This window comes from Peromyscus maniculatus, chromosome 4, assembly GCF_049852395.1.
Source record: "Peromyscus maniculatus bairdii isolate BWxNUB_F1_BW_parent chromosome 4, HU_Pman_BW_mat_3.1, whole genome shotgun sequence".
NCBI classification, from domain to species: Eukaryota; Metazoa; Chordata; class Mammalia; order Rodentia; family Cricetidae; genus Peromyscus; species Peromyscus maniculatus.
In genome coordinates this window covers 73,434,403-73,457,431 of record NC_134855.1, presented here as the reverse complement: position 1 = coordinate 73,457,431, position 23,029 = coordinate 73,434,403, and the positions used below count along the sequence as shown (strand labels likewise).

Below are 23,029 nucleotides of genomic sequence, written 5' to 3'. Positions count from 1 at the left end.
CCTATGTGTCATTGTGAGACATTCTTGAGAAAATTTGCAGGTGTTGAATTACTCTCAAAAAAAAAATGGCTGAGCACTGAACAGCACCTGTTTTAAGGGGACCTGAAGGGCTTCCCTAAATGCATTCCAGCAAAACCAAAAATGAGATTGAGATTGTTTGTCTTTTAAATAAAGATGGAGTGCCTTCGCAGTATAAATGGATACTTTCTTCTTCATCATGCACCCTGGAAGTGCTGCATTCTAACCAGACACCTAATGTTTCATTAATATCTTTCAAGGGGCTTCTCTCAAAACTTATTATGCAAACTATTTTAAATTAAATGGAACTCTCAGCAGGTTTAGATGTGTATTTTCAGGTATAGATAAAAATAATAACATTGACATTGCAGGTTAATAGATAAGTAACACAAGTAACCAGCTCATTTCAGTGCCAAAAGGCCAGGAAGTGCTCAGCACCCAAAACCTGATATAAGGATGATAAAATCCATGCCACAACACAATCTCTCACCACCGTCACCTTCATCTTGAAATAGAAACTGTACCATCATTTCATCACACTGATACAGGAATAGAAACTTTGTAGGCATAAAACATATATGGGGTTTAAAATATTCCTTATTTTAAGGATTATTATAATTTGATTACAAGACTACAACACTGAAATAAAACAGGTAATTTTGGGAAGAAACAATTGTACAAATATTTGAGCCATTAAGGTGATAGTGTGATTTTTATATCTTATTGTTAGCTACTTATGAACTTAACCATCAAATATATGTATGAAATATATATATATATATATATATATATATATATATGATTGATTTATAACTTTCATTTAACAATAGTATGCCACAGCCTGTATTTCTATGAATAAGTATGCCGGTTACCAAGTCTACAAATGTAATTCTGAGTACAACAGCATTTTTTGGGAGATGAAAAATCAGAAGCTATTTAAGTATTTGTTATTTCTACTCTTAGAATCAAGATTTTTCAGGGCTTGGAAAAAAATGTCAATAAACTAGAGTTGGTTATAAAATGAAGCAGCTATGTCAAGGAGGTGATAACATAAGGATTAGAGTGTCTAAGGGCAAATTTGGATGTATAAAAAGGAAGCTGTGTAAGATGAACAGTTCCCAAAAGAGTGTGTTGAAGAGAAGGTACACATGAGATGTCTGGGAAGCAAAAGCACCACACATTAAATGTCCGAGGGAAAGAAAATTTCCACAAGAGCATTTCTCTAACTACATGCGCTTTGAGTGTATTGGTGAGCAGCATGGCTTTATTAAAATACTAGAAGATTTGGAAATAATTAAGAGAGGAACACAGAACTCAAACGTTACTGGATTATAAAGGGAAACCAGGTCTCCTGGAAGTTCTACATTTACAGAAAAAGGTCATAGGATGGAGGGAAAAATCTAGTACTTTGTTGTAATTCCTATTTTAGTCATTTCATCTCCAAAACTTTCTTCTTCTTCTAAAAGCATAAAATGTTAGTGATTATTGTGGAATGAAGAATTTAGCCTTAATAAATTCTACACTGCAAACAATTGTTTCATGAATGGGATTTTTATCTCCTTTCATGGTTATAATCATATTACTTTATATTATTTTATAAATATTTTTTAATTATGTGTGGGTGTACACATATGTGTATGTGAGTTCAGGTACCTATGGATGCCGGAGGTGTCAAATCCCCATGGAGCCATAGCTGTATGGTTGTGAGCCACCTGATTTTGGGACTTGAACTTGAGTCCTCTGGAACAGCAATATACACTATTACTCTTTATCCCTTATTTTATATTATTGATTTTACAGTAATATAAAAGATGGCTATTTTCATATAGTATCTATTCTATAAAGGAATGATGATTCTTCCAAACAGTGGGAGAAAAGATAACTGTTACTGGTTTTGTCCAGTGGTTAAAATTTCATCTGCAAAAGTCTCAGATCTTTCCCTAGTCTCTACATGCTAAGAAAATCATAACTTCTATGCTAACAATCAGAACATGTGTGTTCAGTCCCAACATACACACTGCAATGCTTCAATTTGGGAATTATCCATACATTTAAATGTTTCTTTCTCAGAGTATAAGCATGTAGCCTTAGCCTCCCTCATGTCTCATTGTCCAGAACTGTATTATATGCCAATTCATGATTTTGAAGGGACTGAGTGAAGAGCTGGTGATTGTAGCCACTACAGAAGGAGGCGAGCTGTACTAACATGATCAAACAGGACTGAGACAGGATGTCAGTAACTGATGGAATTTGTCATAATATGATTCCACTTCTAGATGGATTTGCAAGGCAATTAAGTGGAGCAAACTTCTCATAGTACAAAAGTTGAGTAGTACATGGAAGGATTGACAGGACCTTGTAGGCTACAATAATGAGTGTAGATTTTATTGTTGATAGAGTGAAGATCTTTTGGGTGTTTGTTCAGCATACCATTTTGGTTGCGTCTGTGCTAGGATAATTCACTCAGATGATTTAATATAATTTTCCACATTCTTTTGTTATGCACCTCCATCCTTTGCCTTTAACACTCCAGCCCTGCTAGCCCTCCTATAAGGGACTGTTCCTGCAACATTCCAAATGAGGTCCAAGTGCTGAAGTTTTACACCAGTTGTACTTCTTCTGTGAAATTGAGGACATAAAGCTTGTGATTGGTTCTGTCTCGGGATCCAGACCTTCTTAATTTATGATTTCTAGAGGGATTTCATAAAATGTTGGCCTTCGTCCCCCTTCAGTGATGTTCCCATTTTAAAAATGAATAAGCCAAACATTTGTTTCATGTTCAAGATGTGAAAGATAATGATCCTGCACCTTCTTGCTCATTTTCGTTGTCTTTTTCCTTCTACAAAAGCTTGGATGAAAAAACTTCATTGTGTCCTGGAATTCTTTAGCCTTCTGTCCCCCCTATTCTCTTCATATTATATAGACTTAATCACCTTTCCACTTTGGGGTCTCATTTCCCAACTGGGATATAAGGTTCACAGAAATTAGGCCACTGTCCATCATATTCAAATTTATTGTTATGTTTTTGTTAACCCACCACCTAAATTACAGAGTACACTAATTAACTAGTGTAAGTGTGTTAACAATCAGAAAGTGCCCTGAATGTGAATAAATACTGCTTTCTACAGGGAGTCATTGTACTATTTACTATGTATTCTGATCCCAGGATATTGTGTCTGTAATATAACACCTGACTGTCGAGCTCTACTTAATGCTATGTGTATCTCAGAGTTTTCTGTATAAATAAGATATTTCTTTTGCCCAATGCTTCTCATTGTGTTACTTTTCTTCAGGTAGATTAACTCCAAAACCTTCAAAAGGAGCAAAGCAAAGCAGAACCAAAGCTTTTGGTTCTTATCAACAGCTGCTGTTAAGCATCTTCACATGCCTAGAAGCAGAGCTTCATCTATGACATATGCTGCATGCAATTATTTCCACAGCAGAGGCCACCTGCCTTCATTTGAACTTCAAGCTTTCTGTTATCTCCACCTTTATCTAGTTTGAAGGTCATAAATTGTCTTTCTCTGTGTTCAAAACGTTGCCCTCGTGAACTGACTCCATACAAAACATAGTATATTTGGAGTTGAGAATTTGTTCATACATAAACATTCCAATCTGATACATTTTATTGGTAATTTGTTTAATTCATTAACTAGGAAAACTGAAGAAGAGCTCACTGGAAAGGACAGTCTCATGGAGTACATAGATGGCCTCTTTAGAATTTTCTCGTGTTGAATTTTATCTTTATTGAAGATTATACAGCCAAAGCAGAACTAGTTGTCAGCTTTTGTGTAAACTCCAAGTGTTTCCCATGATGGAGAAGAAAGAAGATCCGGGGTAATACTGACAATTAGAATCCTCCCGAAAAACCATGACCCCATTAAATCCCACCTCTAGTTTCACAACCCTCCTTCCTGTAAGGCTCATGCTGAGGTGAAAAGTTTAAATGCTTGTAAACACCTGTGAGACAAAAAGGAAATGTTCCAAAGATTTGACATATGCAGAGTAAAAGTCTCTATTTAAGGAAGCAGAACCTTAGCTAAAATGAACAGAAAAGTTGTCTGTTCTCATTTGAAGCAAGTCAGTTAGAGCCAGCAAGTTCCCAAAAACAGTCCCAACATGACACCTAGTGGTGGCTGGAGGATTAACCCTTCAGGTCCTGATGAATTAATGCATCTCCAAGGCTTCATTTTTGTTTTATTTATTTTTTTTTCTTCCTTGGTGACTCCATTTGCTTATGTGGGAAGGAATTCATTAATTTCACAGGAAAAATCAATAATACAGAAAAGTTTCTCACAGGGAAGTGTTAACTCCATAGTTTTGAAGATGGTACCCAACCTCATTTCCACAGCCCCCATGTGTAAATTGTTTCTTCCTCAGAATCCGTGAAGAATCTTTCCTGCCCTCACCTAAATCTGCCTATTTACAAATTCAAAGATCTGAAACCCTTCCTTTCCTCTTCTAAATAATAATTTCGGTTCCTTAATAAGTGTGATAACCATCTCAGGAGATTATACATGGTACTCTTTGAAAGATTTCAGCACTGGCAGAATTTCACAAAAAAAGTTAATTATTCAAAAATGGGTCACTTTGGCTTCTTTTCTTTAGTTTTCATGTATTATGTGGGTTTTTTCTTTCTTCTTGTTTTTCATTATTGCTTAGTTTTTTTTCCAACACTTAACAAAATTCACACAAACACACACATACACACATATATACACACATATATACCTTCATACACACAAGCATGCACATATGCACATGCATACACAGAGACATGGACAGACAGACAGACACACACACACACACACACACACACACACACACACACACACACGGCAAGTGCAATCACATTTTGATACTCAGTCTTGCTAGGACCTGTCTACATAAGTTCTGGCACCTTTCATAATTGACACTTTAGCTCTTTTCTGAGTAAACACCATTTAATCCTTTAGTCCTTCCCTGTCTCTTCTGATCAAGTAGTCATTACAAGGAGTCTGATAAAAAGGGGAAAAGGTTAAGAATACTGTGTTTAAAGATGAAGTGGTATTGTCCAAAAATGACTATGCTAATATTGACTCTACTTTTTCTGTCTAGTAAAATAAAATAAAATAAAATTGCAGAAATGGTTTGACTTTCCAACTCTAAATTTTTATTCATATAATATCAGTTCTAGTTCATCAGTTAATTAGGATATGAATTCAATTGCTCTCTTTCAAGTTTACCTACGCACCTTAGAGAAATTCATATTCTCTGTATAATTAATCCCATCATTATATATTTGTATTCCTCCATTGTGCTTGAAAAATGAGCTTCTAAAATTCCAATTTTATGGAGAAGGCAATTGAGGTTCAGTGAGTTGCTAATCATCCAGCTGAGAATCTTGGAGCCATGATGTCATGCTTTCACGTCTGATGGTCTTTGTAGGAACATCTCTGTGTATTTAGATAGATGAAGTGGAAAGTCCACTCATTTTCTGGAATGATCTACTTAATATAAAACAGGTTGTCTAGGAAACCCATAGCATATTTGAATATGCACACATATATGTATAAACATGCACATTCACACACATTTTTTAAGATATAAAAAAAACATTGGGTATAATACCTAATCAGTAGAGAGTTTTGCTTTGAAACTATGATCCCCTTTTCCATTTCCTGAGCTGTAGCCATCCTTATTCCTTCCTAGAAGATGTAATCTCACTTCAATTTCAGTGTTTCATTGTTCATTTTCCATGTTTTATTGAAGATAGAATTTAAACAGGACTGTAGATCAGGGTGATGGATGGTCCATGGCATTTATCTTTCATTCTACAGATCACATATATTTGCTTTCCATTACCAAAATCTACCATAATATAGAACATAAATCCTATAGTTTTTGAAAATCTCACCTCAAGAGCTGAGAGAAAGTTGCTTTGATCATAACTTTCAAACACTGGTCAAAGTCAGATGTAGGATTATAATTACAAGCCTTAAGGTACAAAAAAAGTTCCTTTGAAGATATTGGATTTAGATAATTAGTATTAAAAATTAAAGTTGAAATCTCTACTTTGATAAATGCAAACACTTCTATGTGTTCTTCTACAGGCCAGACAAAGAAAGACAAAGAACACAACAGGATGGCCACTGGTGAAGCAGATATCAGCTAACAATAGAGCATCTTAAGCCAGGTTGCCTAAGGACACAATTGAGTAACTTCAGATGCCAGAGTTAACCTCTCTTGTTTCAGCCTTCCCATCTATTCAATATCAACACCCAACGAATTAATATATATTAGAAGAGTGCCCATAATAGAGTTAGCTATCCAATTGTGAATGTCAATATGGCTGAGGCTATATCTGTACACCCAATGTTCACAGCTGAAAATGCCTGCACGTCAGGACATCCTGTGGGAGGATGTCATGTGGAACAGTCACACTGACAGGAAGTAGGCATTTGCCAGCCATGCCATTCTCACTGTGCAGGGAAACAGTTACACACAATTGTGAGATCAGGATGAAGCTTCATAGTCCCTTTTCTTTCAGATGATAGGATGACAAGACTAAATAAGTCCTCTTCATATCTATCATGTTTTTGAGTGTCCAGCTGGTGGAGGCAGAAAAAGCAATTTCAGTGAGACAAGAGCTTCAGAGAACAGATTTGAGAGAAAGTATGATCCAGGCCTTCTAGAAATAGATATGCTATGATGCAGACGGCCAGGAATTAAGATTATCCTCCTATTTCATTCTTACAGGAAAGAAGTAATGATATAATGCAAAAGGGTTCCTGGTAAATAAATGCCAACCCTGGCTAACCAGTCTGCCAAAACAAGGGAAGTGCTGGTACAGACTAGGTACCATCTCGTGCTGTCAACACTAAACCCCAGGGAGATGGAAGGACTATGGCAGAAGCAACATGGTGCCAGAATCCTTACTTATGCCCAGTCTCCAGCAGCCACACACTGAGCCACTTGACAAACCCAAAGTCGACAGTCAGAAACATGATTGGAAAAGACACAATCTTTCCTCCTCTGTAAGGGTGGAAGTTCTCAGATTCATAGTTTCAGAAAACTGACTGTGATTTTTCTTTACATTTGGAGTCCACACTCCATGCTGAATGCATTCTTTTTTTTTTGTTTGTTTGTTTTTTGTTTTGTTTTTCAAGACAGAGTTTCTCTATGTAGCTTTGTGCCTTTCCTGGAACTCACTTGGTAGCCCATGCTGGCCTCGAACTCACAGAGATCCGCCTGCCTCTGCCTCCCAAGTGCTGGGATTAAAGGCGTGCGCCACCACCGCCCGGCTGCTGAATGCATTCTTGTCACTGAAACATGTCTACTTAGGGCTTAAGCTTTTGTTTTAACATTCCTCTTTTAGTGGTGGAAAAAGTATGCTAAGAACATTTTATGTGATGATAACCCCTCTCTCTTTTTGCCTATTTCTTTCTTCTAATTATAATCATTGAACTCACACTGTGTGTCATGTACTATAAAATATAATATGAATAATTCAGGAAATATGTAGCCCTCTAAGCATGAGAGAAGAGAAACAATATGTAAGTAGAGCTACAAATAAACATGGTGTTTGTAAAGTCTGGTAAGAGATGTTAAGGGTGTGAAAGAATGTGAATTACCCCAGACAGTTGTCCACTTTAGATGGGATGATAAGAAATGACATTTCTCAAGTTATGACCTTGAGTAGAAGCACACAGTTTGAAAAGAGTAACAATTCTTCCTAGATTTTACGTAATGATTATTAAGTGTGAACATATGCAAAGGACCCAGTCACATTCAAAGCTTCAAAAATGAGAAAAAGTATTCTCAGGAACATAAAGGAAACATGCATGATTGAAGCAAAGCAAAGCAAAGAAGGGTGATTTGTGACAAAGTGTGTGACTTTGCTATAAAGGGTTTGTATAAGACCAAATAGTCTTCCCTTTTAGTATTGACATTTATATTTAATATGGTAGAAAATCAATGCACATGTTAAGCAAAGAAGTCTCCTACGCCAATGTGTAGGTTATTCAGACTGTTGTGTGGACAATAAATTAGGTGGACAAGAATGGCAACCACTAGACCAATTGTGAAGGTACTAGTCTTCAAGGTGAGAGAGTGATGGTGACTTTAACTGTTCAATTGTTGTACCAAATAGAAAAAGGATGTATTGCATTTTCCTAACTTTAAAAATGAACTAACAGAGCTGTCCATCATTGCTGCCAAAACTTATATATCATTTTAATAATAGTCGGGACTCAAATCCAGGCCAGTGCAGACAAAAGACAAGCTCCCAACCCCAAGACTTACTGACTTTTTAGTGGGTTTGCCAGGGAAATGTCATGCTTTGGGTATCCTTATTTTTGTGACCCCCACCTGTGGATTGAGCAATCCTGTTCCCTATGTGCTAGCAAATCTAACATTCATAACAGCCCGATGAAGTCAGTGCTACTATTATTTTCATTTAAGGAGAAGTGATCTGAGTCTGCTGAGGGCCACAGGAATATATCATAAGAACTCAGCTGGTTATGGCAAAGTCACAACCTGGAGGGATCAAGGATTTCCTCCAGAGGAAGCCAAATTCCAAGGAGCTTTTGGTGTTACTTGGCTTGTTATATATCAGCTGTCTTCTGTTACAAAAATCATGTGTGCCTTCATAGTTTTCCCAATTGACTTTTCCCTAAGAAGGGCTAACCGTGTGGACTGATCACTCTCTGGACATACACATTAAAGGTATTTGGAGAACAGCCTCAGGAAAGGCTTTCTCTGGAACCAGATATCTCCCTTGGCCACTTTCAAGGACTAGCAGTAATAACAGTCCACATGAAAGTCTCCTGATTTAAGATAAATTCCACAAGGAGACACCACCTAGGTCAGGTGAACGTTAAGTAATAGCTTTATACAATTTAGCTCGGCCCCTCCTTTCTTACAGCCTTACTAACTTTATAGACCTAAACTCCTTACCTAACCACTTCTAGGAATATTTAAATAACTTGCTATGCTCAGCCAGAACCCCAGTTCAAGCCTCCCTGTAATTACCATCATTGGCAGCATCTGACCAGGTCCAGCCCCATATGAAGACAAGTACCTTATCAGAGATACCTCTGTACTTTCTAAAAACAGACTTAAGCATCCAGACTACCTGTTTGAGAAGACTTGGCGTATGTGCCAATTAAGCGTAATGTCCTCCTTTCCCAAATCTTTCCTCCGGTTCCAGATATCCCTTTAACTATCACCAGAGGCATCTACCTGTACACAGGTTGCCTAGCAACCGAGCACACTTTCCCCCACCCTGCAGAAAAATGGCAGATAGCTTGGACAGATAGGAGCCACAGGAAAAAAGAAGGCAGTTTTATTTTCTCCCATTGAACCAGCAATTTATAGATTCTTAACATTATCTACTAATCACGTGTAAGACTATAGTTGAGCACATAAGATCCCTCTTCTTGGATATTACCCAAATTTAGGCTTTAGTTAATTCATTTCCCCATTGGTCACTTCCCTTTGGGGTTGCAAATGATAATTGATGGTTATTGCCACTCTATGTGATTTTTTATCACCCCTCTGTTTGACCACGGAAGTCTAGCTTTACACTGCCAAGGGATTACTGCTTGTAAGTGTATATATACCAGGACTTTCAGGGCAGGAAGAATGGAGAAGAGAAAAGAGAATGGAAGAACTAGATGGGTAAGAACTTGAGAGGAACAAACTGAGATGGGGAAGAACTAGACTGAAGGGCTAGAAGACAGTACTAGAGGGATGAGATGGAATATGAGGAAGAGCCAGATGGGGAAGTACTAGCTGGGAAAGAACAAGATGAAAAGGACCTAGTTGAGGCAGAATTAAGATAAGAGAATTAGGGCTGGAGGGATAGCTCAGCCATTAAAGGCTAGGCTCACAACCAAAACATAAGATAAGAGAATTAAGATAGAATTTAGAGGGAGCAGTAGATGAATATAGAGAGAAATCGGGCAAGAAAGGAGCTAGGCATGAAAATAGAACTGAAACTGTGTATATAGAATGCTATGCCAGAGGAATTAAAGCAAGTGGACTATAGAGCTCGGTGTGCTGAGATTCTATTTCCCGAAAATAGTCCTCGCCACTAGTTCTCTCTCCTGAGCCCCTGGGATGTATAATATTAAGGCTGGTCCCTCTAATATTATACAAGACTGTATTATACAATATTAAGAAATTAAACTCTTAAATGTCAAAGGTAAGATTTGGAAGCATTCAGGTTAACTTTGAAGCCCTGTATTTTATCACTAAGCTGTTTTAAGAAGCAACTTTCCAAGCTGACTGTTGTTTCTACCCTGAGAAGGTGTACAGTACACAGACTAAGGAGGAAAGCTATCAATAACTCGCAGAAACTTCCAATTAAGGATTTATACAAAACATAGAACAGCTTTTTTTTTTATGATGAATTCATCAAAATGCTGAAGAATCAACAGGCAGGGCCTCCCACACACTTTCGAGGAGAAGAAGAGAACAGCTTAAAAAGAAAGGGGAAACAAAAGGTTTGTATTTTAACCATCATTAGGTCTTCAACACGTGCACTGGGTTGGCTTGTTTCTAATAATAACAAAGGAAGACACAGATGAAAACATCCAGCTCCACTGCCTGGTCTTTCTGACACAATTATTTTCCAGGCAGCCCAAACTCACAGCACATATGAAATTGAGCTTCTGACAAATTTCAACAAGTGAAGTCTGTAGAGTCCCAAAATCAGTCACAGAAAGTCCAATATTATGAAGGAATAGCAATAACAAAAAATGGCCCTCCATCTCCTCCCAGGCTCTAGAAGAATCAAAGGCCACCCATCATCTTCAATAGCTCTAACTTTGCTCCTAGTTTCCCTGGGATACAGTCTCTAGCTCCTCTGCATCCACTGTGACCTCAATCATTTGCATCAGAATGGTTGTCACTTCTATACGCCCTTTTGTCTTTCCTAGGCTTCTCCATGTTTGTAAATAGAATTAAGCTAATTTAGGCTTTTTCAGGATAGGATTGCAAATCCCTTTGTCCAGAGCTGGAGCCTCTTAGTGTCAAAAAGAGAAATAGCTTGGAAGTGGACATCTTAGACTTCCCAATCTGAATTATATTTTTAAATTATATTTTATTTAAATAACATTTTTTCATTTATTTTACATACTGACCTCAGTTTCCCCTCCTCTCCTCTCCTCTCAGTTTCCCCCTTGCCCCACCCCACTTCCTATCTACTCCCCTTCCCCTTCCACTCCTCCTCTGTCTCCTTTCAGAAAGAGGCAGGCCTCCCATGGGGTTGCTCAAAGCATGGCTCATCTGGTTGAGGAAGGGCTGAGCTCCTCCCCTTGCATCAAGGCTGGACAAGGTAATCCAACATGAGGAACAGGGTCCCAAAAGCCAGCTAAGTGCCAGGGGCAGATCCCAATCTCACTGCTAGGAGCCTTACAGACAAATCAAGCTATACAACTGTAACACACATGCAGAGGGCCTAGGTCAGTCCCATGGAGGGCTACCTAGCTGTCAATCCAGAGTCCATGAGCTCCTACATGCTAAGGTTAGCTGTCTCTTGTACAGCTACTTTGGAAGTCAATATGGCAGTTTCTCACAAAATAGGGATCAATATACCTCACGATCCAGCTATATCAGTCTTAGACATATACCTAAAGGATGCTCAATCATACCACAAGGACACTTGCTCAACTATGTTCACAACAGCATTGTTCATAATAGCCAGAACCTGGAAACAACCTAGATACCCCTCAACTGAAGAATTGATAAAGAAAATGTGGTACATTTACACAGTGGCATATTACTCTGCTGTAAAAAGCAATGACATCATGAAATTTGCAAACAAATGGATGGAACTAGAAAAAATCATACTGAGTGAGGTAACCCAAAACCAGAAAGACAAACATGGTATGTATCCAGTCATAACTGGATATTAGGAGTAAAGTATAGGATAACCAACCTATAATCCATAGCCCCCAAAGGGGCTAGATAACAAGGAGGGCCCAAAGAGGAATGCATGAATTTCCCTGGAAAGGGGAACTAGAAGAGAACTCCTGGGTAAGCTGGGGGCCGGAGAGGGGGGATGCAGGGATGGGATTTTGGGGGTATGGGGTGGAAGCAGGACAGAGGGGGAGAGTAATGAAAGAGACATCTTGATGCAGGGCATTTTGGGGTTAGGGAGAAACCTGGCACCAGGGAAACCCCCAGAAATCCACAAGGATAACCCCAGTTAAGACTCCTAGCAATAGTGGAGAGTGCTTGAACTAGCTCTCTATGGTAACCAGATTGGTGACCACTGCAATCTGAATTCTTTAACTATTAGAACAAGAGAGAGACTATGTGAAATTTTTTCACTCCCCAAAACAAAGAACATTAATGTTATCTCTCGTTTTCTTAGAAATGTTATTAACATAATCAGAATTCAGATCCTAAGTGCCAGAATCGAGGACGTTATTGTTTTATACCGACAGCCTCCTGTTGTTAATAATGTTTTATGCTGCTAAAATAGAGACAAATAAAGTATAATATGAAGTATATATTCCTACCTGTACTAATTCTCCCTTTGCTTTCCCCATAAGGATTAAAAACATTTTATGCATTATGGTTGAGTCACTGAACCCTTACGAATTTAAACTTGTGGTCTTCAATCCTACATGAAAATTTATATTCACACCTGGTGTTCTATAAAATTCAAAGAACCTTGGCTCTGCCTGGAAGATTCCAATTTAATTGTTGTGCAGAGAGTCGAGAAACTATTCATTTAAAAAGGTCCTCTCTCCTAGTCTTCCCGTGAATTATTATGATGTAAGGGGTAGAAAATAACTGCTCTCGGGCAACCAATGTAATTTTATACAGTATCAACTAAATGATGAACTTCCAACATATTCACATGTTGAAGCCACAACATTTGCTATGACTATATTTGAAGCCAAGGCCTGTATAAGGGACAGTAAGATCAAATAATTTAACAGAGCAGGGCTCTACTTCCACAGGACTTATGTGTTTATGTAATAATTGTTTTTTAATTTAAAAAATGTTTGAGATTATAATATAATTCCCTTTCCTCCTTTCAAACTTTCCCTATACTCCTTGTTTTTTTCCCAATTCATGTTTTTTCTATTTTTCTCATTGTTGTTACATGCATATATGTATGTGTACATACATTCATATTCCCAATTATAATCTGCTCAGTTTGTATAGTCTTACTTGTCTGTATGTTCTCAGGGCTGATCATTTGGTGTTGGACAACACCAATAGACATGCCAAAGTGAAGGGTGAAAACTCCACCAGACCTCAACCCTACACAAAGATCTACAGGAGACTGAAGAATGCAGAGAGTGGAAGAAATAGTCCTCTGGGAAAGAGCACACCAATTGGACCCATGCATTTATATGATGAGGAAAAGTCATCAGATTACTTGAAATGTATTCCTAGTTATGTATCTCTAACATCTAGCATTCTCTCTACTTTCTATCTAATATCTATATCTCATCTGCTCTCATTTGAGGAAAGGACAGCAAAGAGGCAGCCATCTATAAGCCAAGAAGAAAGGCTTCAAATAAACTTAATTCTTTTAGTGCCTTGAAACTAGACAATCAGCCCTCAGAGATGTGTGCAGGTAAGGATCTGCTCAAGCCACTAAGTCTGATCAGTATTGCTTACCTGGAAATATAAGAGGAACAGACTCTTTCCTCCCCCACTGTCAGGGACAAGGACAGAATCTCCAGTTAGTGGAAAAACACAGACCCCCAATAAGACAGGGAACTAGATCATCTTACAGTCAGGTTGCCTAGCAACAGAACATTGAGTCAGAGCCCTTGACCCTCTCACCCTGTAAACATCCTGTACAAACATCCTGTCAGCTTGCCCCACCTTATTCAGATGACAGCTTCTTGCTCCCCCAACCCTGTGGAACTATATAAACCTTTGTAGAAGAGAAATAAAGTGGCACCTTGATCAGAATCTAGACTTGGTGTCTTTTCCTTTGTATCTCCTGTGCCTACATTCCCTCCTTAGGGTAGTCGAGAACCCATTGAAGCCCTGCAGGCAGGGCACCCCACCTCCACCCCAAAAAATAAAACTAACAAATTTTGATCCTGTGAGATGAGATGTTGCTCTAACAAGTATCTACTATCCTGGAGGTGTCTTTGGAACTGGGCAATGAGTAGAAGCTGGAAGAATTTTGAAGTGTATACTATTTAAACACAGATTGTCTTGAATACACTGTGGAAATATAAACATAAAAAAAAAATTCTGGGGAGTACTTGGTAGGTGTGTCAGCTAGTATTATATCAACTTGACACAAGCCAGATTCACTTGGGAAAGGGAACTTGCCTGCTGGCAAGCCTGTGGAGTATTTCCTTGATTGATAATTAATGTCAGAATGCTCAGCTCACTGTGGACACTGCCACCCCTGTGCTGGTGGTCCTAGGAGGTGTAAGAACACAGGTTGAGCAATCCATAGAGAAAGCCAGTAAGCAGTATTCCTTCATGGTTTCTACATCAACTCCAGCCTCCAGGTTCCTGTCATGCCTCAGTTTTTGCCCTGACTTTCCTCTGTGATGGAATGTTACCTACGAATGTAAGATGCAATAAAACCTTTCCTCCCCAAGGTATTTTTTTTTTTTTTTTGGTCATGGCATATGATCACAGCAACAGAAAGCCTAAAACCTAACTAAAACAGTAGGACATCTTATTAAAGAAAAGAGGAGAACTTGCAAAAAGCAGTAGTCAGCTTTCAAAATGTACCCATCACTGGGAGCAGAACTTTGGGAGAAATGATGCTGTTAAAGATGTCTCTCATACTGTGTACATAGTTCAGTTGGTGGAGTGCTTGCCAAGCATGTGTGAAGCTCCTTTCTATCTCTAGCACTGTAGAATCTGTGTCCAGTGGCATAACTGCGTAAATCTAGTACTCAGGAGGCAGAGGCAGGAAAACTAGAAACTCAAGGGCAACCCTGTGCTACATAATTTGAGGCCAGTGGTGTATACACCAGACCCTGTTTCAAAAACAAAAGAGAGATGTCTGTGACATCTCAGAGAAAAATGAGGACTAAGCTACTTCACACTAATGAGCAAGTTAAATTATGACAAGGTTGTAAGAATATGACTGAATTATCATCTAGTGTTTTGAAAAATAATCTTGTAAGACATACAATTGTATATTTTTATTATGGAAAAAAATACAATAATAGTGTTGAAGGCACAGTCTGTTTTCTTATTAGTACTTTTAATAAAATGTGAGGAGTGGGAAAGTCATCAGAGGAATTACTGGGCAAAACATTAACAACAGTAAATATATACCCTGAGTATTTGGAAAACTCATTGTCATACCACGTAGGGAAAAACTGAAAAAAAAAAAAAAAAAAAACCTTTCTGGATATAAAAGGTGTGACTCTGCTATCCATAATTCACTCCTTAAAGGGATTATGAACAGGGCTTATCAGCCATTTTAACTAAAGCCAGGAATAGAAATGAAATCGTTCTAGCAGATACCGCCAACTGGAACTAAGTGGGACAGAAACAACCAGACAAAATGAAGGCCTGCTGTCAGAATTTGGGAAATAAGGAATGGAACAATGAACATTCTTCCTAAGACTGTGGGATCTTCTTTAAGAAAAGGGATTACTGACCAGAGAGATAATTTGGATGCCTTTCTGGCAGCTTCTCTTCCTACAGCCTGGGAGCAAACCTTTCTTCTAAAATTTAATGACTAGAGTCACAGCATTATCAGTAAGTTAGGGAATCATTGACCAGCAACTCACAGGATGGTCCACAGAACTGTGAGGATGGGCACCCCGTGGAGGGATTAGGACCATTTCTGAGAGTTGAAGAAGTCTAGGCCAAAGGCAAGGTTGCCATTGTCATAAACCTGGAGAGCACAGTAGCCAGGAATAGATTATAACTCTCAATTTTTGAAATCAAATGAAATTGCCTTGATGGATTTTTGAACATGCTTGGGAATTTTTACCCTTGATATTTTCTGATTTCAGTCCTTTCGAATGTGATTATCTAAAGTACACTTCTCCAAAACTTGCATAAAAGTTTCTGGTTTTACAAGTTCACAGCTGGGGAGAAAGTTTGCATCAGTACACATCTTCTCCTACTTCATTTCTGTCTCTGATACAGCAGAGACTGACTGTTGAGTTGAATATATGATGGAATTAAAACTTGAAATCTGCTTCAATGGAGTGAGTGTATCATGTGTTACAAGGGTGTGAATCTTGATCACCTCCTAGATGCTCATGGATGGAACTGTGTCCTGGAAATGCATGGGTTGAACCTTTAAATCCCAGTGTGACTCAACCTGGAGGGGGGATTCATAGGAGGGAAAATTATGTATGGAAAAGGAAAAGAGATCAAGAGGGGATTTTAGTCACATAAAATAATACTTTTATAAAAAAATGGAAGACATCAGAATTTCTCTGTTTCTCTCTGTGTCTGTTTCTCTTTCTTTCTTTCTCTACCCTCTTAGTCATGTTCTACCCCTCTCTTCAATATCCAAGCTCCTGAAATGTAAGAACTTATATTTTTAATTCTGTTGCCTGAACCACCCTGTTAATGGCATTTTGTTATGGTATTTCCGGAAGACAATACGTTATTCATCGTAAGCCACGATCTGGTGAAAATGTCTAACATCCAAGTGTGTAAGATCTGAAGGACCAGGTGTTAGTGGTATTTAGTCCTTTGCCCTTTAGCAAACTAGGCTAAGAACAGAGTAAAGATCAATCACAGATGAGGAAGAGCTTAAAACTTCACTGTTTCTCATTTGTATAATTTTGAAAGTCAGAACACAGCTCTATGTCAAAGGACTGGAGCTGGTATCCTAATAAAGAACATGGAAAGTTCTCATGAACAATCCCATTGCAAGTTAAGAAGTGTCCTGGAGTCCTTCTGTCACACTCCAATGGACCTACAGACTCTATAACATCCAATTACTATCAAATCAACTAATTTTTATCCTTCTGTATTTTTTTTTAACTTTATGTGAGATCAGGGATGTTTGCCAAGAAGGTTAGGTGGGCAGGGTAAATGTTATACTTAAAATATGAGTACTACTGTACTATGAAATGCATCAAGAGCTTCAGAAAGAAATGACTCACTTTTATCAAAGATGGAGCTCAATACATCTCTGGCTGCTGGCATATATCCAGCCTCAAGGATATGCTTTATAATGGGTATACTGAATTCTGAAATCCTGTCCTATCAAGGGCTAGACTTATGACCTGGGACCTTCAATTTCCTCCTCTATGAAATGAAAATAAATAGATAAAGTCTGCCTTCTATTATTTCTGAAGAACTAAAGGTGTTAACACTCTAAAACTTGTGCTAGAATAATATAAAACTTCATGAATGATTGTGACTTTCTTATTTCAATTTACAATTGTTGTCTTTATGCTTTGTTTACTGAAAATTCAACCTCTATTATAATCTATACCTCAGTTTCCATATATTAATATCCATATAGGATAAAAATTCATAATAGTATTATTATGGAATGTGAAGTAATTGATCCATGAAATGGTTTGGTAACAGAGCAAGTCCAAAGATAATGTTTATTTTATGTAAAGTTATGCAAGGAGACAGACATTAGTTCTCACTTGAGACCTTTTCTCACACAGGCCTCTTTCTTTATAAATAGCTGTAAGGCTGATAAAAATACAAACTGACAAAGAAGGTGTTAGCCCACTCATTTTAATTTAGTTTAAGAATCTATCATGAAGCAACAGGTCATATAACTGTACATTTAAATCTACTCCTTGAGTTGTTGCTACCACATCTTAGATATGTCACAGGCAACACGTGATTCAGGGCTCCAAATCTGAAGTGATTGTAATACTTGAGTAGCAATGTTTCTCAAAGTTACAAAACATTAAATTGTAAGAGACATCACTTAATAGATCTGTGCATGGTCTAACAGTAAACCGCAAGATAAACATAAGCTCCGGTGAACACACTCAGTACCCTTCACATCTTTCTTCTCTTTGAATTACTCCAGTGATCCCACAGCAATCTTAATGAAACCGGACATAGACTGAATTACATTCTCTTAAAACTGAAACAATCACACATCAACTTGCATTAAGCCCTTTCCCCAAAGATCTAACTGATGCAACAAAGAATTCAGAAAGCACATTTTGACCTCTGTTTGTTATTCTCATTTGTTCATTCTGCCGTAAATCTGATTTGAACTCATTAAAATGTTCTTAAGTGTACTAAATCTTCCATTAGGAAAAAGACACATGAAGCTTTCAGACAAGCTTGTTTTCTTATTCTACATGTTCGGCATTAGAATTGGTGTTCTAAAATTCCTCGAATGATCTGCCTGCTGCATATAGGCAGGGAAAACATTGAAATCTGTTTTCAGTGAGAAAAAAAAAATCGAGGCACACACACTTTACCTTGAATAAGAAAAATAGAAAACAAAAGTATTGGTCTTTTCTTTTTTCTTTATTTATATCATTTTTCTTTTTTCTTTCTTTTTTTTCCTTCTTTTTTTCTTTCTTTTTTTTTTTTGGCAACAGGGTTTCTCCATGTGGCCCTCTATGTCCTGAAACTCACTCTGTAGATCAGACAGGCCTCCCAAATGCTGGGATTGCAGTTATGCATGACCACACCCCACTTGTTTGCTTACTTGGTTATTTATCTGTCTATCTATCTATCTGTCTATCTGTCTATCTATCTATCTATCTATCTATCTATCTATCTATCTATCTATTTGCTGACATTGGTCTATTCTTACAAAGGTGTAACATCATTAGTTATTCAGATGAGAATGATGCCATCTTTAGCATCTGTAGCCTCCCCATCATTACCTAATTCCTGAAAACTTCCAAGTCTCAAGGGACTGACCATGCATGTATCAATGACCACAAGCACATCTTCTTGTTTCTTATTAACAACACTTAACAATCAGTCTTAGAACAGTAAAGAGTGAACGTCTAGTTGTACTTCAAAATGTACTTAAACAAATTGTCATTTACTTATTTAAAAAAAGAGAGTATGACGATATCACAATATAAATATTAATCAGGTATGTGTAAGATGAAACCATAATTATTTTCTGTATTTATTCTTTGTTCCCCCTTTCTATTATTATTCAAGAGTATGTATGCATATGCATATATATTTCTACAATAACTTTATTGAAACAATTTACCTATAAAAATCCTGTCTTGTCAAAGTGCATAATTTAGCAGATTGTAATATCATCACAGACTTTTCTAATGATCACCAATAACTGATTTGAAAACATTTCATTATTTGCTTGTGAATGACATCATTCCCATTTTCCTTGTTTCAAGCCCTGGAACCATGAGTTCACTTTTTTGTTGTTGTTCTTAGTAGACAAGATATTGTTTTAATGTGATGTTAAAGACAAATTCAGCCATGGCACCCCATGTTTTTAGTGTTCCTTTGGTGTCAGGCTTATATGTAGTGTTCTTTGTTTTGCTTTTTAATCATACTTATTTACATGTTTGGTAGGCACGCTACCCTTGTAATGTCTCTTTACCACAGCACGGCATGTGGAGGTCAGAAGACAACTTGCAGGAGGCAGTTGTTTCCTTCTACTCTATGGGCCTCAGGGGCTGAACTCAGGTAGCCAAGCTCAGCAGCAAGCACCTTTATTGTCTGAAACATCTCATGTGTCTAGTTAGCTTAGTTCCATTGAGAATATCTGTCATGAATCCACCTTTAGTTTCTATGGGTTTGCTTATTATTGTCACTTAATACAAATTTGAATTTATTTCATTATAATGTTCTTTAATCAACTATGTGACATTTTGTGTCTATCTTCCTTATATTATATTATATTTTATTACCTTATATTATTTTTTACTGTGGAATTTAGGTAGTTTGTAAATATAAAGGCCACAGAGGTTTTTTACTATTAAAGAGCAATAGGCTGGGCTTTATCATTGCTAATTTACTAAGAAAGATTTAGTTATTATTACCTTTCATTCAAAAAAGATTATTACCTATTGCTATTACAAATTTCAACAGAATTATAAGAGAGAAAGCTATGGATCATTATATGAAATATAGAACACCAAAAAAATGTAGTGAATGTAAATAACTGGACTAGCCACAAATAAATTAGCATTAACTACTCATTTTTATGTTGTGTAAATGATTGAGATAAACAATATTGAGATCAGCAAATATAACAAATTAGGAGCCTAAAAATAGATTAAAATTAAAGTGGCATTTAAGACACACTCTTAAAGCAAAAATAGGTGGGTGGAAACTCCAATGTGTTGCACCAAATGACAGTCCTCACAGCCCAGTGTGGAGCAATCCAGCTGTTCTTTTCTGCCTCATGCATTAGCAGCAGTAATGGCAAAGAAGATTTTCTTATTTGCTGACAGTTGTGTTGATGCGGAAGGCAAAATAGCATTTCTCATCTGGGCAATGTTAATTGTGGAGTGCTGACAGGAGTTCAAAAATAAATTCAAATCCTTCAAGTCAATGCCCCACATCAATATAATATGGAAAGCAAAACACATAGACAATTGTGGGGGAAGTGTGTGCATTGCACAGTATCCCTTCTCCTTCAGTAAGTAATGGGATCAATGTTGTGTATAAGGCACAATATTAGCTTGAATATGGATTCTGCCTTCCCAGCACTTTCATTTAGATGACTCATTTAGTTAAAGAAGAAAGAACATACAACCTTATCCTCTTTTTCATATATTTGACCAAAGTTCTTACAGATTGACCAAGGCATTAAGTTTCAGAATAAAGATATTTCACCAATTTTCTGTCTCTTCACTTAATATCGAAGTATGTCAACACTGAAAGCAAAGTTTCTGAGCATAGACTAGTTGGTAACTAGCATAATGTTAGTTATGTGAACAATTATTTAGGAATGAGATTTGAGCCATATGGTGAATGTAATATAACACTCTCCCCCATACCCCTCTGTACGTATTGCTTAATTCTTGTTAGAAAATCACTAAGAACATTAAATTAACATATTTAGATTACGTGGATTATCAAGCCAGCATTAAGCAGTTATCATAGCCCTATGTTCAAGAATATGCGAATCAGCATTTTCTCTAATTATTGAAGCATGATTTTATTGTATTATACTTTAAAAAGAAAGGTTTGGATTTATAAATTTATAAAAATCTACATATATATGTTTTATATACATTTATATATAGATAGATATAAAACAACAATGTATACATAATAGCAATTAAATAAAGAGAGCCCATAGATTTGAAAAAGAGCAAGGTGGAGTACATGGGAGAGTTTAGAGTGAGGAAATGGAAAGGGAAAATGATGTAACTATGCTATGATCTCAAATAATTAAAATAAAAGCTTTTTCCTACTTTAAAACAAAGAAAAGAGTACTGAAGTTTAAGCAACTTGTCCAAGGTCAGACAACAAAAGAAATATTTATATTTGCTACCCAAGTTTGCCCAAACAGAAAGCAATATTATTTAATAATGTTAGCTTGAGAAAATACAGCAAACATTTAAAAGTGTAGTGGTCCATTGATTGAGTGATCTCACATATAGGGATATGGCCTAAGAACAGAATCAATCACATGTTCTATATGAACATACATAGAAATTTTTTTTTGTAAGACCTAGAAGCATCCTAATGATCCAAAGGAGGAGCAGAGTTAATAAGTTTTGTTATGTGCATAGAGTACAGTACTATGTAAATAATAATAACACTCTGGTAGAGAATTACCTCATCTGGAAAATAATATTAAAATATATTAAATTCTTGATGAAATCCACTTACCATACAAAACTTAGCTAACTATTTTTTCTTTGAAGATATACATTCTCTCTCTCTGTCTCTTTCCAAGTAAACTTGGGCCTGCCTTTTTCCATGCTACTATGAATCTAAGCATACTACACAGAATGTGCTCTCAGCTATTTGGGTGACACCCTTCTGCAAGTGGGTATGGCTTCCACATGGACAGAGACCACACTTTCGTTCATTTATTATCTAACTTATATCTTACACAAAAGAGCTAGGAAGTATTTAGTAAATATTCACTGAAGAATGAATATATTACAGCATGTTGTTTTTATCATGGTGTTCAATTTACTTTATTTAAAAGTGCACTAAAAATAATATACTTCTTGTTGCTTAGCCATCTTACTCATAGGGAAAGGAGATGTGCTGAGGGCCTGGGATTTCGGCACTCATAAACTCACCACGTGCACAGCATGATCCTGTGATGTCTGTTGAGTCTAGCAATAGTCTGACTTAATGCAAATGTTTAATCTGAGATTTATTAATTTCCATGTAATGTGTAAGTGGGCCTTTTAAAATATATTACTTGAATTAAGCTTACATTTCTTTATCTTCTAAGGGTAATCTTTCAATTTTTTACTCATAAAGATGTTGGATTTGAAGGGTTTAAGCTACAAGAATATGCCCTCTGATGTATTCACTGTTTTTTTAGAGCCAAAAGCCACCTCAAATTTGAAAAGCATACTTCATAAGTTGGTTCAGTATTTTCGTTTTGTTTATATTTTGAAACTGGGGTGAACTGATTAAGTTACTAAGTAGAATAGTTCGTTCTCCTTTCTATATGAACTTCATGTGCAGATATTAAATGTTTCCCCAAAGATTGCAAAGCCAATCCCCGCTCCCAGAAAGAGGAAAGAAAGTTGCTACATGCAGTTCTGTGAGAAAGAAGAGGACTTTCACCATGGCATCTGCACAGCCAGTATTTTCACGTTATTTCAAGAAAGTCAAAGAGTGGGTTACTGGGAAGTAAGTCAAATGGAAAAGGGCCAGCAGGAAAGAAAGCACCAGAACAAGTTAGCAGATGCCAAAATAGTGCCAAAAAGGCCACTTTCAAGTAGCACTTCATCAATTCCTATGCCTTCTTGAAATGCAATCAAATGTGTGTATGTTCTATATAAAGGTGTAGCTATGCTTAGGGCCATAGTCTAAAGGAATTCCTATTTGTTTGCCAAGGAAACTTTTGCCCTAGCAGAAAGCTTACACAAATGTGGGGTAACCTTATGCCTGCCACGTTAAAGTAGGAATTTTTTTTTTAATGAGAGTGATA

At 37.0% G+C, this 23,029-nt stretch overlaps 1 protein-coding gene across 3 annotated transcripts in view; it reads right to left on the bottom strand.

Annotated features, from left to right (window-relative positions):
- Lrrc4c (leucine rich repeat containing 4C) overlaps window positions 1-23,029 on the bottom strand; it is a 1,301,043-nt gene that overhangs the window by 1,037,341 nt on the left and 240,673 nt on the right. The window lies entirely within an intron of this gene.